This window comes from Lissotriton helveticus, chromosome 8 (assembly GCF_964261635.1).
Source record: "Lissotriton helveticus chromosome 8, aLisHel1.1, whole genome shotgun sequence".
NCBI classification, from domain to species: domain Eukaryota; kingdom Metazoa; phylum Chordata; class Amphibia; order Caudata; family Salamandridae; genus Lissotriton; species Lissotriton helveticus.
Window position 1 is genome coordinate 1569945540 of NC_136069.1, and position 17282 is coordinate 1569962821.

General features: G+C 48.0%; 1 protein-coding gene across 1 annotated transcript in view; it reads right to left on the reverse strand.

Annotated features, from left to right (window-relative positions):
- Window positions 1–9503, reverse strand: part of LOC144773515 (sialidase-3-like) — a 53109-nt gene extending 43606 nt beyond the window's left edge. The window contains exon 1 of the mRNA XM_078658573.1: window positions 9412–9503. The gene's annotated coding sequence lies outside the window, so the exon portion shown is untranslated. The remainder of the gene's footprint in view (window positions 1–9411) is intronic.
- Window positions 9504–17282: the final 7779 nt, after the last annotated feature.

A 17282-nucleotide genomic window follows, 5' to 3' on the forward strand; every position in this document is an offset into this window, starting at 1 on the left:
GGAAGGGTATGCTCAGACATGAGTCCCTTGCTCATTGCAACATCAGGATTCAAGCAAGCCGGGCCGAAGACGGCTGTAATGCCAGAAACCGGTCCCCGGAAGCTTGTTTCCTTTCCAGTGAAGAATTGGCTTGGTAGTTTGGTCTGCCCTGTTCCCATGATGCACTGGGCCAGGGACAGACTAATTTGCATATAGCCAGGTTCTGAACTGGGATGGTGCAGTGAGCTAAAAAACGGTGATGGATCAAGCCCTGATCTGTTGACTGGGTAGGAGTGTTCTGATTAACTCAGATACTCTGTCCATCACCACCCCCTTTTTGTAATTATTTTGGCCACCATGAGTGTGGAAGGGTATGCTCAGACATGAGTCCCTTGCTCATTGCACCATCAGGATTCAAGCAAGCCGGGCCGAAGACGGCTGTAATGCCAGAAACCGGTCCCCGGAAGCTTGTTTCCTTTCCAGTGAAGAATTGGCTTGGTAGTTTGGTCTGCCCTGTTCCCATGATGCACTGGGCCAGGGACAGACTAATTTGCATATAGCCAGGTTCTGAACTGGGATGGTGCAGTGAGCTAAAAAACGGTGATGGATCAAGCCCTGATCTGTTGACTGGGTAGGAGTGTTCTGATTAACTCAGATACTCTGTCCATCACCACCCCCTTTTTGTAATTATTTTGGCCACCATGAGTGTGGAAGGGTATGCTCAGACATGAGTCCCTTGCTCATTGCACCATCAGGATTCAAGCAAGCCGGGCCGAAGACGGCTGTAATGCCAGAAACCGGTGCCCGGAAGCTTGTTTCCTTTCCAGTGAAGAATTGGCTTGGTAGTTTGGTCTGCCCTGTTCCCATGATGCACTGGGCCAGGGACAGACTAATTTGCATATAGCCAGGTTCTGAACTGGGATGGTGCAGTGAGCTAAAAAACGGTGATGGATCAAGCCCTGATCTGTTGACTGGGTAGGAGTGTTCTGATTAACTCAGATACTCTGTCCATCACCACCCCCTTTTTGTAATTATTTTGGCCACCATGAGTGTGGAAGGGTATGCTCAGACATGAGTCCCTTGCTCATTGCACCATCAGGATTCAAGCAAGCCGGGCCGAAGACGGCTGTAATGCCAGAAACCGGTCCCCGGAAGCTTGTTTCCTTTCCAGTGAAGAATTGGCTTGGTAGTTTGGTCTGCCCTGTTCCCATGATGCACTGGGCCAGGGACAGACTAATTTGCATATAGCCAGGTTCTGAACTGGGATGGTGCAGTGAGCTAAAAAACGGTGATGGATCAAGCCCTGATCTGTTGACTGGGTAGGAGTGTTCTGATTAACTCAGATACTCTGTCCATCACCACCCCCTTTTTGTAATTATTTTGGCCACCATGAGTGTGGAAGGGTATGCTCAGACATGAGTCCCTTGCTCATTGCACCATCAGGATTCAAGCAAGCCGGGCCGAAGACGGCTGTAATGCCAGAAACCGGTCCCCGGAAGCTTGTTTCCTTTCCAGTGAAGAATTGGCTTGGTAGTTTGGTCTGCCCTGTTCCCATGATGCACTGGGCCAGGGACAGACTAATTTGCATATAGCCAGGTTCTGAACTGGGATGGTGCAGTGAGCTAAAAAACGGTGATGGATCAAGCCCTGATCTGTTGACTGGGTAGGAGTGTTCTGATTAACTCAGATACTCTGTCCATCACCACCCCCTTTTTGTAATTATTTTGGCCACCATGAGTGTGGAAGGGTATGCTCAGACATGAGTCCCTTGCTCATTGCACCATCAGGATTCAAGCAAGCCGGGCCGAAGACGGCTGTAATGCCAGAAACCGGTGCCCGGAAGCTTGTTTCCTTTCCAGTGAAGAATTGGCTTGGTAGTTTGGTCTGCCCTGTTCCCATGATGCACTGGGCCAGGGACAGACTAATTTGCATATAGCCAGGTTCTGAACTGGGATGGTGCAGTGAGCTAAAAAACGGTGATGGATCAAGCCCTGATCTGTTGACTGGGTAGGAGTGTTCTGATTAACTCAGATACTCTGTCCATCACCACCCCCTTTTTGTAATTATTTTGGCCACCATGAGTGTGGAAGGGTATGCTCAGACATGAGTCCCTTGCTCATTGCAACATCAGGATTCAAGCAAGCCGGGCCGAAGACGGCTGTAATGCCAGAAACCGGTCCCCGGAAGCTTGTTTCCTTTCCAGTGAAGAATTGGCTTGGTAGTTTGGTCTGCCCTGTTCCCATGATGCACTGGGCCAGGGACAGACTAATTTGCATATAGCCAGGTTCGGAACTGGGATGGTGCAGTGAGCTAAAAAACGGTGATGGATCAAGCCCTGATCTGTTGACTGGGTAGGAGTGTTCTGATTAACTCAGATACTCTGTCCATCACCACCCCCTTTTTGTAATTATTTTGGCCACCATGAGTGTGGAAGGGTATGCTCAGACATGAGTCCCTTGCTCATTGCACCATCAGGATTCAAGCAAGCCGGGCCGAAGACGGCTGTAATGCCAGAAACCGGTGCCCGGAAGCTTGTTTCCTTTCCAGTGAAGAATTGGCTTGGTAGTTTGGTCTGCCCTGTTCCCATGATGCACTGGGCCAGGGACAGACTAATTTGCATATAGCCAGGTTCTGAACTGGGATGGTGCAGTGAGCTAAAAAACGGTGATGGATCAAGCCCTGATCTGTTGACTGGGTAGGAGTGTTCTGATTAACTCAGATACTCTGTCCATCACCACCCCCTTTTTGTAATTATTTTGGCCACCATGAGTGTGGAAGGGTATGCTCAGACATGAGTCCCTTGCTCATTGCACCATCAGGATTCAAGCAAGCCGGGCCGAAGACGGCTGTAATGCCAGAAACCGGTCCCCGGAAGCTTGTTTCCTTTCCAGTGAAGAATTGGCTTGGTAGTTTGGTCTGCCCTGTTCCCATGATGCACTGGGCCAGGGACAGACTAATTTGCATATAGCCAGGTTCTGAACTGGGATGGTGCAGTGAGCTAAAAAACGGTGATGGATCAAGCCCTGATCTGTTGACTGGGTAGGAGTGTTCTGATTAACTCAGATACTCTGTCCATCACCACCCCCTTTTTGTAATTATTTTGGCCACCATGAGTGTGGAAGGGTATGCTCAGACATGAGTCCCTTGCTCATTGCACCATCAGGATTCAAGCAAGCCGGGCCGAAGACGGCTGTAATGCCAGAAACCGGTGCCCGGAAGCTTGTTTCCTTTCCAGTGAAGAATTGGCTTGGTAGTTTGGTCTGCCCTGTTCCCATGATGCACTGGGCCAGGGACAGACTAATTTGCATATAGCCAGGTTCTGAACTGGGATGGTGCAGTGAGCTAAAAAACGGTGATGGATCAAGCCCTGATCTGTTGACTGGGTAGGAGTGTTCTGATTAACTCAGATACTCTGTCCATCACCACCCCCTTTTTGTAATTATTTTGGCCACCATGAGTGTGGAAGGGTATGCTCAGACATGAGTCCCTTGCTCATTGCAACATCAGGATTCAAGCAAGCCGGGCCGAAGACGGCTGTAATGCCAGAAACCGGTCCCCGGAAGCTTGTTTCCTTTCCAGTGAAGAATTGGCTTGGTAGTTTGGTCTGCCCTGTTCCCATGATGCACTGGGCCAGGGACAGACTAATTTGCATATAGCCAGGTTCTGAACTGGGATGGTGCAGTGAGCTAAAAAACGGTGATGGATCAAGCCCTGATCTGTTGACTGGGTAGGAGTGTTCTGATTAACTCAGATACTCTGTCCATCACCACCCCCTTTTTGTAATTATTTTGGCCACCATGAGTGTGGAAGGGTATGCTCAGACATGAGTCCCTTGCTCATTGCACCATCAGGATTCAAGCAAGCCGGGCCGAAGACGGCTGTAATGCCAGAAACCGGTCCCCGGAAGCTTGTTTCCTTTCCAGTGAAGAATTGGCTTGGTAGTTTGGTCTGCCCTGTTCCCATGATGCACTGGGCCAGGGACAGACTAATTTGCATATAGCCAGGTTCTGAACTGGGATGGTGCAGTGAGCTAAAAAACGGTGATGGATCAAGCCCTGATCTGTTGACTGGGTAGGAGTGTTCTGATTAACTCAGATACTCTGTCCATCACCACCCCCTTTTTGTAATTATTTTGGCCACCATGAGTGTGGAAGGGTATGCTCAGACATGAGTCCCTTGCTCATTGCACCATCAGGATTCAAGCAAGCCGGGCCGAAGACGGCTGTAATGCCAGAAACCGGTGCCCGGAAGCTTGTTTCCTTTCCAGTGAAGAATTGGCTTGGTAGTTTGGTCTGCCCTGTTCCCATGATGCACTGGGCCAGGGACAGACTAATTTGCATATAGCCAGGTTCTGAACTGGGATGGTGCAGTGAGCTAAAAAACGGTGATGGATCAAGCCCTGATCTGTTGACTGGGTAGGAGTGTTCTGATTAACTCAGATACTCTGTCCATCACCACCCCCTTTTTGTAATTATTTTGGCCACCATGAGTGTGGAAGGGTATGCTCAGACATGAGTCCCTTGCTCATTGCACCATCAGGATTCAAGCAAGCCGGGCCGAAGACGGCTGTAATGCCAGAAACCGGTCCCCGGAAGCTTGTTTCCTTTCCAGTGAAGAATTGGCTTGGTAGTTTGGTCTGCCCTGTTCCCATGATGCACTGGGCCAGGGACAGACTAATTTGCATATAGCCAGGTTCTGAACTGGGATGGTGCAGTGAGCTAAAAAACGGTGATGGATCAAGCCCTGATCTGTTGACTGGGTAGGAGTGTTCTGATTAACTCAGATACTCTGTCCATCACCACCCCCTTTTTGTAATTATTTTGGCCACCATGAGTGTGGAAGGGTATGCTCAGACATGAGTCCCTTGCTCATTGCACCATCAGGATTCAAGCAAGCCGGGCCGAAGACGGCTGTAATGCCAGAAACCGGTCCCCGGAAGCTTGTTTCCTTTCCAGTGAAGAATTGGCTTGGTAGTTTGGTCTGCCCTGTTCCCATGATGCACTGGGCCAGGGACAGACTAATTTGCATATAGCCAGGTTCTGAACTGGGATGGTGCAGTGAGCTAAAAAACGGTGATGGATCAAGCCCTGATCTGTTGACTGGGTAGGAGTGTTCTGATTAACTCAGATACTCTGTCCATCACCACCCCCTTTTTGTAATTATTTTGGCCACCATGAGTGTGGAAGGGTATGCTCAGACATGAGTCCCTTGCTCATTGCAACATCAGGATTCAAGCAAGCCGGGCCGAAGACGGCTGTAATGCCAGAAACCGGTCCCCGGAAGCTTGTTTCCTTTCCAGTGAAGAATTGGCTTGGTAGTTTGGTCTGCCCTGTTCCCATGATGCACTGGGCCAGGGACAGACTAATTTGCATATAGCCAGGTTCTGAACTGGGATGGTGCAGTGAGCTAAAAAACGGTGATGGATCAAGCCCTGATCTGTTGACTGGGTAGGAGTGCTCTGATTAACTCAGATACTCTGTCCATCACCACCCCCTTTTTGTAATTATTTTGGCCACCATGAGTGTGGAAGGGTATGCTCAGACATGAGTCCCTTGCTCATTGCACCATCAGGATTCAAGCAAGCCGGGCCGAAGACGGCTGTAATGCCAGAAACCGGTGCCCGGAAGCTTGTTTCCTTTCCAGTGAAGAATTGGCTTGGTAGTTTGGTCTGCCCTGTTCCCATGATGCACTGGGCCAGGGACAGACTAATTTGCATATAGCCAGGTTCTGAACTGGGATGGTGCAGTGAGCTAAAAAACGGTGATGGATCAAGCCCTGATCTGTTGACTGGGTAGGAGTGTTCTGATTAACTCAGATACTCTGTCCATCACCACCCCCTTTTTGTAATTATTTTGGCCACCATGAGTGTGGAAGGGTATGCTCAGACATGAGTCCCTTGCTCATTGCACCATCAGGATTCAAGCAAGCCGGGCCGAAGACGGCTGTAATGCCAGAAACCGGTCCCCGGAAGCTTGTTTCCTTTCCAGTGAAGAATTGGCTTGGTAGTTTGGTCTGCCCTGTTTTCATGATGCACTGGGCCAGGGACAGACTAATTTGCATATAGCCAGGTTCTGAACTGGGATGGTGCAGTGAGCTAAAAAACGGTGATGGATCAAGCCCTGATCTGTTGACTGGGTAGGAGTGTTCTGATTAACTCAGATACTCTGTCCATCACCACCCCCTTTTTGTAATTATTTTGGCCACCATGAGTGTGGAAGGGTATGCTCAGACATGAGTCCCTTGCTCATTGCACCATCAGGATTCAAGCAAGCCGGGCCGAAGACGGCTGTAATGCCAGAAACCGGTCCCCGGAAGCTTGTTTCCTTTCCAGTGAAGAATTGGCTTGGTAGTTTGGTCTGCCCTGTTCCCATGATGCACTGGGCCAGGGACAGACTAATTTGCATATAGCCAGGCTCTGAACTGGGATGGTGCAGTGAGCTAAAAAACGGTGATGGATCAAGCCCTGATCTGTTGACTGGGTAGGAGTGTTCTGATTAACTCAGATACTCTGTCCATCACCACCCCCTTTTTGTAATTATTTTGGCCACCATGAGTGTGGAAGGGTATGCTCAGACATGAGTCCCTTGCTCATTGCACCATCAGGATTCAAGCAAGCCGGGCCGAAGACGGCTGTAATGCCAGAAACCGGTCCCCGGAAGCTTGTTTCCTTTCCAGTGAAGAATTGGCTTGGTAGTTTGGTCTGCCCTGTTCCCATGATGCACTGGGCCAGGGACAGACTAATTTGCATATAGCCAGGTTCTGAACTGGGATGGTGCAGTGAGCTAAAAAACGGTGATGGATCAAGCCCTGATCTGTTGACTGGGTAGGAGTGTTCTGATTAACTCAGATACTCTGTCCATCACCACCCCCTTTTTGTAATTGACTCAGTACACAGAGCATCCCTGGATCAGAGTCTCATGTTTTCCTCTTGTGCTCAGTTTTCATTGTATACAAATTCTGGGGAATACCTAACTACTGGTTTAAAGTGTTGTTACTTAATTTAAACACACACTATAAGACCCAATGGTTTAATCCTCCTGGATCTAATTATCCATGTAATTATGCTTTTTGAATTTCAAAACGCTTTTATATTATTTCAAAAACGTCTGGTTATCAGGAAAACACTTATTCATTTGAGCTCATTTGAGCATTAACTGCATGCGCGCTAGCGGTTTTCCCGCTGTGCGCTGCGTTTTTTTAAAAGCCGCGTTACATGACGAGCTCAGCTCGTCATGAGCGTACGAGCGTCGTAACTCATGACAAGCTGAGCTCGTCATGAGCGTGGAAGGGGTTAATAAACAAATTATATACAACATATAATGATGAACATGTAGCTAAACATTGTGAAACATTTATAACACACGCAGGCACCTATCTCTTCATTCACTAGTTTTCACTAATGCTTTAGAGCATAACATTTTTACAAGAAAATTAAGACAGATGTCATCATATTCAGATTTCACATATTCAACTGATTATGTTTTCAAACAAGCAAGCCGACGCGTTTCAAGTCCTTATGTAACTCGTGGGACTCTCATCAGGGCTTCAGGGTTTGTTAATCCTCTATTTTCTATAGACTTTAATATGTGAATACAATATTCTTTTAGCAGCGTATCGCCTTCGCTTTTCAGTGTTCTAGAAGGAAATGCCCATGTAGCTCTGTTCGGATATGCTTTTTATGTAGACGTGTTAATGCTTCTGCCTCATTTTACTTTGTGGCTGTTGCACCGAGAGAAATTGAGGAAAAGAGGGAAGGGTGTTCAGTGTAAGCAGTTTGGAGGAGAAGCATACATTGGTTCTGTGAAGCAGCCGAGGTTGAAAGGGACCCCCGGTCTAATCCCACATTTAACCCCTTCAGTGCTGCCGTCGGCCGACGGGAGCACTACCTCCCCAGTGCTAGCGTCGGCCAACGCCGACGCAGCCCCGCCCACCCTTTAGAACGCCCGCACCGCGGCAGAAAAACCGCTGCAGTTAAGGCGTTAATGTTATCCATACTAATATAATAAAGAGAGAGCCCAAACCTTTGAGGCGGGTAATCTCAAGAACCACAGCACCAATCACAACACCCAATACAGCGTTGGAAAGGGCAGTTGCAGCAGAAGGACATAGGCTATGCAGACGCCCACCATATACATTTAAAAGGTAAAAGAACCGTGCCAGCAAAGTAGTCCCTTGTGGGCGTGTCTGCGTTGTGCTGTGGGCGTGTGCTGGGGCGTGACAAACGCTGGGGGCGTGTGGTACGTTCCGCCCTTCATGCCATGTCTCATATCGTGTGCTAATCCCACCCTGCTCCCTTTAAATACCCCTGCGCCCCATAATCATAACCCACTCTTACTCCTTAAAATACCCCAACACCCTTAAACACTAACCCATCTTAACCCTATAAATATACCCTGTACCCCAAAACCCAAACCTATCCCTAAACCCTAAAAATAACCCTGTACCCCAAAACCCAAACCTAGCCCTGAACACCCAGTTTCTCATTATAAGAGACAAGTATCGGCCACACCTCCCTGATACCGGTTGGTAATGGTTTCCTTGGTAGAGTGCCATGCCGCAGCCTTGATACAGCTGCAGAAACATACAGACGAGTTTGCCTTTGGCGCGCCAGCAGTGCACCCGCTGCCATTACAGGGCAGGTAGGAATGAGCAAGCACGAAGCTTGAGAAGAAGTGGCATTCTATGGGCAAAGTAACCATCTCCACAGTTGCCCAGAGCAAAGAGAGAAAATGGGAGGGTGGATTAATGGGCTAAAAATATTTTTAAACGTATAAAGTTTTAATAAGGTTAACTTTTTTTTTTTTTTAATCATATCCTTTGTTTCCAAATAAGTTGATCCCCTAGAGGAAACTAAGGTGAAGAGCAAACTTTGTGCAGCTGTGAAATCAACATAAAACAAAGAGGATGAAGCACTTTCCGGATATAATATCCTTAAGTGTAAAACATAGGCAAATAATTACAAAACAAACTAAACAAGGGAGACCAAGGTTCGAGCCTCGGTGTCGACTCCACATCCTGTGATTCTGGGCAAATAACTTAATTCCCGTGCCTACCAAAAAAATAAATGAATGTGTCCTTGTGTAACGTAACCGGTGCTCGTGTAAAGCGCTCCAATACCTTCGGGTCTAGTTCGCGCTATATAAATCAGCAAAATTAAACCAGCACTGAACGCTAATACTTTTAAAAACACAACTTGCAAGCACACTGCCTTTCTTCCATAGCAATTCTCAGTAGATGTGCATAATGGAACAACGTGAGGAGGAAGAAACCATTTGTAAACGGTGAACTGGACATTCCCCACAGTCTCATGCGTCAAAACCAGAGTGCTTTGAAACGGGCCATCTAGCGCTACAGACCAGTGTATAAATAGCCAGAGACATACATTTTGCATTGCATTTCCAGTCACGTCTCCTGGCGCCCTGTCCCCCTCACCTGCCTCCAGCTGCTGATCGGTCTGTCCTCAGGGTCCCTCTGTCACCTGCTGTCAGTTCTTCCGCAGTCCCTTCTGCATTGCTTCGCCCAGTTGTCCGACCATAAATATTCTGGAGGCGCGGCCGAAGCACAGCCAACGGCTGCATTCGAGACGGAGAGCAGGGCCCATCCCTTCCCGGAGCCTCTGTAAGACTCCTCCCAGTTTGATGCTGGATGCAACACTGGATCTTCTGCTTTCTTGTTGGAACGTGTCTCCCAGGCAGTCAGGCAGATGCTTCTTCACCCATCACTGGCTTAACTCCAGAAAGAGAAGGGCCACGGCCCACGGGCGCATCTCAGTGGCGAAAGGTGCTGAGGTTTCAGGTTAATATTACACTCCTTCTGAAGCAGCCGCTGCGAATTTCACTTACTGGTGTTAGAGCGCCACCTACAGTTCTCGAGCGTCAGGTCTGAGAAGAATGGTTATTCACAAATATTATGAGGCTTATTTACAAGCCCCTTGCGCCGCCGGTGAGTTACTTTTTCTCCCATATTAAAAGTGACGCACCGGCGGCACAAGGGGCTCGTAAATAAGCCCCTATGTTCTTATCTATAAGGATGTGTCATCTTAAATAAAATAATCTGTTGGAAAAGCAACTTTTTTACTTTTGCTGAAATTCTGGTGTATTTTCCGTGTATAATGCGTCACCGTGAGTAAAGCTGTAAATCAGTCACCCTACTTTTATATTGCATTACTTCTCAAATGTTATTTGTGTAATTCCAGTTACAGGATTAGACAAGCGTGTGGAAACATACACAGGTAGCCTGATGGTTTTACAGGATGGGCTGAAATGCTGAGATGTACAAAACAGTCGCCAGACACCAAACCACCGTCAGTGGCGTAGCCAGGGTGTCATGGGCCTTAGTGCAAGGACGGGCCGCGGGCTGCTGTTTGAACTGCGAAATACAACAATAAGAAGGTCAGTCGGCCTCGGGCAACGGTGCCACTGCACCTGTTGCACCAATGGAAGCTACGCCCTCGACCACCATTAATTAGAAACACGTTCCGAATGATATACATGGTTGAAATATTAAACAAGATATGAATACATAACCAATGTACCTGTCACTAAATGCTAATGAAATCGACATGGAGGCGTAAGGATGTGCTCTAGTGTGATAGAAACGTAAAATGAGGAGGGAGGGGGGGTGTGGGGGTGGTCTAAGAGTGCTGACACTAGGGTCACCCAGTTGTTGAATATGGCCATGTAGTCTGTGATGAATAATTGATTATATGAGAATGCTTTTTCTCCATGACGATACTGGTTATGATATAATGCATATAACATTTAATAAAACATATTAAACAAGCATTTACAATGCATTGGTCTCGGCATCATTAAAGGTAGAGGCATTGGCATTGCTCATGACAATTATTTAAATCATAAATAAATGGCATTGTCATTTACATTGCTTAATTGTTAAATAAATGGCATTGTCATTTACAATGGGCAACTGCAAGACTTTGTTTGTAATGTAAGCCATGCTTTTGCAGTACTGTTGAAATTCAGTATCATCACCTAGTGCTATTTTTCAGCCGTATATTGCGTGAGTTTTGTGGAGGTGCACCCTGCACGCTCACACACTGCTCACCCTGCGTAATGCGAAAAGACCTAGCTCTGCCCTTTGGCCTGTGTTGTAATCGTACAGTAGGTTGTGAGTAGCTGCGCTTGATTGGTTGAGGCATCCCCTCCTTGCTGCTCCCTTCACAGAGGGCCGGCTGCCTCAATGAAGCTCCCACGTGTTCAGCTGTTCTTTGTTTTAGCTCCTGGGTGTCAGTGCACCGTGTAAGCGCACAAGCATACCCTGCTCTCTCTGGAACAGGCACTCGGCACTCACCACTCTGCACTCACTACTCTGCACTCACCACTCTGCACTCACCACTCTGCACTCACCACTCTGCACTCACCACTCTGCACTCACAACTCTGCACTCACAACTCTGCACTCACTACTCTGCACTCACTACTCTGCACTCTACACACTCACTCACCACTCTGCACTCTGCACACTCACTCTACACACTCACTCACCACTCTGCACTCTGCACACTCACTCTTCACACTCACTCTGCACTCTGCACACTCACTCTGCACACTCACTCTACACATTCACTCTGCACTCTGCACACTCACTCTACACACTCACTCTACACACTCACTCACCACTCTGCACTCTGCACACTCACTCTACAAACTCACTCTGCACTCTGCACACTCACTCTACACACTCACTCTACACTCCCACTCTGCACTCTGCACACTCACTCTACACACTCACTCTGCACTCTGCACACTTACTCTACACACTCACTCTGCACTCACAACTCTGCACTCTGCACACTCACTCTGCACTCTGCACTCACACTCTGCACCCACTACTCTGCACTCACTACTCTGCACTCACTACTCTGCACTCACCACTCTGCACTCACCACTCTGCAATCACCGCTCTGCACTCTACAACTCTGCACTCTACAACTCTGCACTCACTACTCTGCACTCACTACTCTGCACTCACTACTCTGAACTCTGCACTCACTACTCTGCACTCTGCACACTCACTCTGCACTCACAACTCTGCACTCTGCACACTCACTCTGCACTCGCACTCTGCACTCGCACTCTGCACTCACACTCTGCACTCACTACTCTGCACTCACTACACTGCACTCACTACTCTGCACTCTGCACTCACTACTCTGCACTCTGCACTCACTACTCTGCACTCTGCACTCACAACTCTGCACTCTGCACTCACTACTCTGCACTCACCACTCTGCACTCACTACTCTGCACTCTGCACTCACTACTCTGCACTCACTACTCTGCACTCACTACTCTGCACACTCACTCTGGACACTCACTCTGCACACTCACTCTGCACACTCACTCTGCACTCACTACTCTGCACTCACTACTCTGCACTCACTACTCTGCACTCACTACTCTGCACTCTGCACTCACTACTCTGCACTCACTACTCTGCACTCACTACTCTGCACTCACTACTCTGCACTCACCACTCTGCACTCACCACTCTGCACTCACCACTCTGCACTCTACAACTCTGCACTCTACAACTCTGCACTCACTACTCTGCACTCACTACTCTGCACTCACTACTCTGCACTCTGCACTCACTACTCTGCACTCACTACTCTGCACTCTGCACACTCACTCTGCACTCACAACTCTGCACTCTGCACACTCACTCTGCACTCGCACTCTGCACTCACACTCTGCACTCACTACTCTGCACTCACTACTCTGCACTCACTGCTCTGCACTCTGCACTCACTACTCTGCACTCACTACTCTGCACTCTGCACTCACAACTCTGCACTCACTACTCTGCACTCTGCACTCACTACTCTGCACTCTGCACTCACTACTCTGCACTCACTACTCTGCACTCACTATTCTGTACTCTGCACTCACTACTCTGCACTCACTACTCTGCACACTCACTCTGGACACTCACTCTGCACACTCACTCTGCACTCACTACTCTGCACTCACTACTCTCTACTCTGCACTCTGCACTCACTACTCTGCACTCACTACTCTGCACTCACTACTCTGCACTCACTACTCTGCACTCTGCACTCACTACTCTGCACTCTGCACTCACTACTCTGCACTCACTACTCTGCACTCTGCACTCACTACTCTGCACTCTGCACTCACTACTCTGCACTCACTACTCACTACTCTGCACACTCACTCTGGACACTCACTCTACACACTCACTCTGCACTCACTACTCTGCATTTACTACTCTGCACTCTGCACTCACAACTCTGCACTCACTACTCTGCACTCACTACTCTGCACTCACAACTCTGCACTTACTACTCTGCACTCACTACTCTGCACTCACTACTCTGCACTCTGCACTCACTACTCTGCACTCTGCACTCACTACTCTGCACTCTGCACTCACTACTCTACACTCACTACTCTGCACTCACACTCTGCACTCACACTCTACACTCACTACTCTGCACTCACTACTCTGCCCTCACTACTCTGCACTCACATTCTGCACTCACGACTCTGCACTCACGACTCTGCACGCACTCACTACTCTGCACTCACTTTTTTTATTTTATTTAGAAAGTGACTTAATGACTCTTGTTCCTCCCCACACTTAGGGCATCCGTCGTTACCGTTTTCTCCTGCCCATTTAGCTGTAAAAGATCTTACAGGAAGGGTACCTACTCTTAGTTGGAAATAGAGCTTACGGTCCTGCTGTTTTCCGATAGTGTCCCAATATGGTTCCAGCTTCGGTCGGGCTTTTATTTCCAGAAATCGGCTAGTTAAGTGCGAGGAGAGTCCCTTTGTTCTTGCATCTGTAAGCACCATCTCCCAATACTTTTCTTTTACAATTTTTTTGGAGGGGAATATAGCGTTTTCTGGGTCGTCCCAGAGTTCCCTCATTCCCATTTTGAAAAGTAAAGACCAAATGGCCTTCAGTTAAGGAATTTTCTGGCATGAATCCATGATCATTATTTCCCTCAGCCCATGGGCATAATGCCGTAGTTCTTCAGTGGACCATAGACGGTGCCAGTACAGTAATGGCCGTAGGAAGGCAAGATCTTGCACCGTCTTTTTTCCAAGATCCCACATTAGTGGTGTTATCGGGGTACTTATGGGAACGCTTGTAGCTTTCCGCAGAAATTCATTTTCTGCCAGCGTCAGCTTTCTTAAGTCCTCGAACCCCCAGAGTTCAGCACCATAAAGTGCCGAACTTACCACCTTCATCCCGTATATTTCCAACAGTGGGCTAATGGGCTTTGATAACGAAGAGGATTTTTTTTTTTAAAAGAATGCCTGCCTGTTGGCGATGTTTTAACACTACAATATCTAACTGGCTAGACCACCCCAGATCTCTCTGGAGGGTGACCCCCAGATATGTGAAGGCATCTACCCTCTCCAACGGGGAACCATTCATATGTATCGCCCTCTAAAAGGTCTAGCAGACCCATGGGTTTTACGGCCTGCAAGGACCATAAACTTGGTTTTTGCCGTGTTTATTTCTAAACCCCTATCTCGGCAAAAGTCTTCAAATCGTTTCAGTGCGAGCTGGAGCCCACTTGGTGTTTTTGAAATGATGAGAGTGTCGTCCGCGAACATGAGGATCGGAACCCACTCACCAGACATCGCAGGGGCATCAGTAGGGACCAGGGAGAGGAAGTCCGCAACCCCGTTCACAAAGAGCGAGAACAAGGTCGGCGCCATGACGCAACCTTGCCTCACTCCCTGCTCCACGGGGAACGGCTCTGTTACCTCTCCCCGGCCACCCCACCGTACCCGAGCGAACGTACCCTCATGCAAGCAGACAATCAAACTCAACAGTTCAGGTGCCATCCCCAACCCCGCAAGGACTTTCCACAATATATTGCGTGGGACCAAGTCAAAGGCCGCCCTTAAGTCCACAAAGACAGCATACAGGGTACCTTTTTCCAGGACTACGGTACGCCAATATAGCATAATAAACCGAAATACCTGGTCTATGGTACTTGTTTTTGGGCGAAATCCAGCCTGAAGGTGACTCAAGATATTGTCATCATCCATCCAGGTCTGAATTCTACCCAAAACCAATCGCCCCATGATCTTTTGTATACAGTCGATCAGGCTTATCGGCCTATAGTTTCTTGCTAATGCCTTGTCCCCTTTTTTGTATACCGGCACAATTTCTGCCCCTTTCCATGATTTAGGGACTTCCATCCTTTGGGCAATGGCGTTCGACACATATAAAATATAAAACCGCCATCGCCCTCTATTGTTTAAGAAGAGATCTGCGGGGACACAGTCCATGCCAGTAGCACGTCCTTCCGTGACTAGGTCCAGTGCCCTGTCCACTTCTCCCAGGGTAAAGACAGTCTCCTTATAGAAGGTATAATCAAATACTCCCTCGCTGATGCCAATCGCCCTATTTGCAAATTGCGGCTTAAAAAAGTCTACCCATGAATTTCGGTCGACGTTGTTTTGGGCGCTCTCGTGATGCCCTCCCCTGTCCCATTTAAAAATATCCCAAAACAGTTTAGGATTCTTTACGTTGCACGCCACTTTAAGATCCTGCCACATGCCCTCTTCCCAATCCCTTTTGGCTATATGTTGCTTGAGCCTATAGTTCTTCCGGGCTGATCTTATTGTGCCCATTTCATTGGTCTTTAATGCATGGCCCAGTTCTCTCCTAGCTTGGCGGCAAGAGCCGTCATACCAGCTCTCCGCTTTTTTAATTTGGCCTCTTCTATTTCCTGAACTTGGTTTACAAAAGTAAACTTTTAATTTAGTGAAGAGCTTATTATGTGCCTCTAGCAAAAGATTGAAGGGGGACCCATTCAGGGTGCCTTCCTCCATAGCCTCTAAAGCCCCTTCCAAGTCTCGTTCAATGCTATCAATGATTTCCTGATGTTCTGCCACTTGACGCCACTTAAGGTGGCGCTCATCATTTGTCAGAACTAAATCTGGAAGAGTTGGTCCCCCAGAATCCTCGTCCTCATTTTGTAGACCCAGGTTGAATATAGCAGTCAGGGGATCATGGTCACTCTCAATACGAGTGACCACCTCCATATCCAAAAGGGTGGACCTCATCCGAAGGGGCACAAGTAAATAGTCAATGTTGCTTGCCCTGACACCATTGTCGAAAGTTGCCATTCCCATTTTATCAGACAATGTGCGTCCATTAGCAGCCCTCAACTGATTTCCCAAACAGAAGCCCTTTAACTGGATCGCAGCTTAAGTCCATTTTCTTATAGTTTTAATGCTAAGTTGGGGAACTCCCCACCTAGCGTCCTCATCCTCTGTTAAATGTGTATCATTCAAGCCAAGGGGTTCAAAAGTGGTGTTAAAGTCCCCTGCAATCAATGGCAATATGTTAGGAGGGTTAGCCTGCAGTAGTATATCCAACTCTGCTACGACATCAGATTTCTTGCCACCTCGAAGCCCCCTAGCATATACATTGTAAATATCGATTTCTAAGTTGGCAGGGAACCTTAACCTGACCCCTAGAATATCATTATTTACAACAGGGAGGAGCTTGGTGAGACATTTTAAGGACTGCCTAACCCATATCACTAATCCCCCTATAGGTCGCCCCTGGCATTTTTTCACAGCTGGAACAAAAAAATTCAAAAAGCCTACTCTAAACATTGGTTCAACCGCCCACACTTCTTGAAACAAGCATATGTCAAAGCGATCAATAAATTGTACCCAAGGCTGAGAGTTAAGTTTTGTCCCCAGTCCCGCCACATTCCATGAAATAAAAGATGTTTTACATAGTGGTCTTTCGGGTGCTGCAGCCAGTTCATCCCATAAAGAAGGATCCCCTGGGCCTTGTTGTACATAGATCTGCCTTCCCAGTGACTGATCTGGCTTTGAGATCTCAATATTGCCTTCGCACCTAACCCTTTGCCTTTGGTCACCCTCATCCGTCCCTTCTATCCCACTATTCTGGGGGGTTACTTGCCCTCTCAAAATCTCTACCCCTTCACTTATGCCCCCCAGCTCTATTACCCGGGGTAAGCCTTTGGGGAGCAAACTGTCAGTCGCAATCCCCCAGCCCCGACAAGGGCTGGAATCTGTTGAACAACCTTATGTTCCCCAATGGGCAGAACTTTGGTACCACCCCATGTGAGAACACTGACCTCTCCAAGGAGACCGGAGATGGGGGTCCGTAAAAATAGGCTAAGGGTAGAGCTTGTATCCCATTAGACTGATAATTATGAGGCCAGTTACAAATGTAATTAACACATGACTGGTCACTAAAATTAATAATGATACAGTCCCCCGCCACCGTCTTACAACCCCTACCTATCCAGTTAAC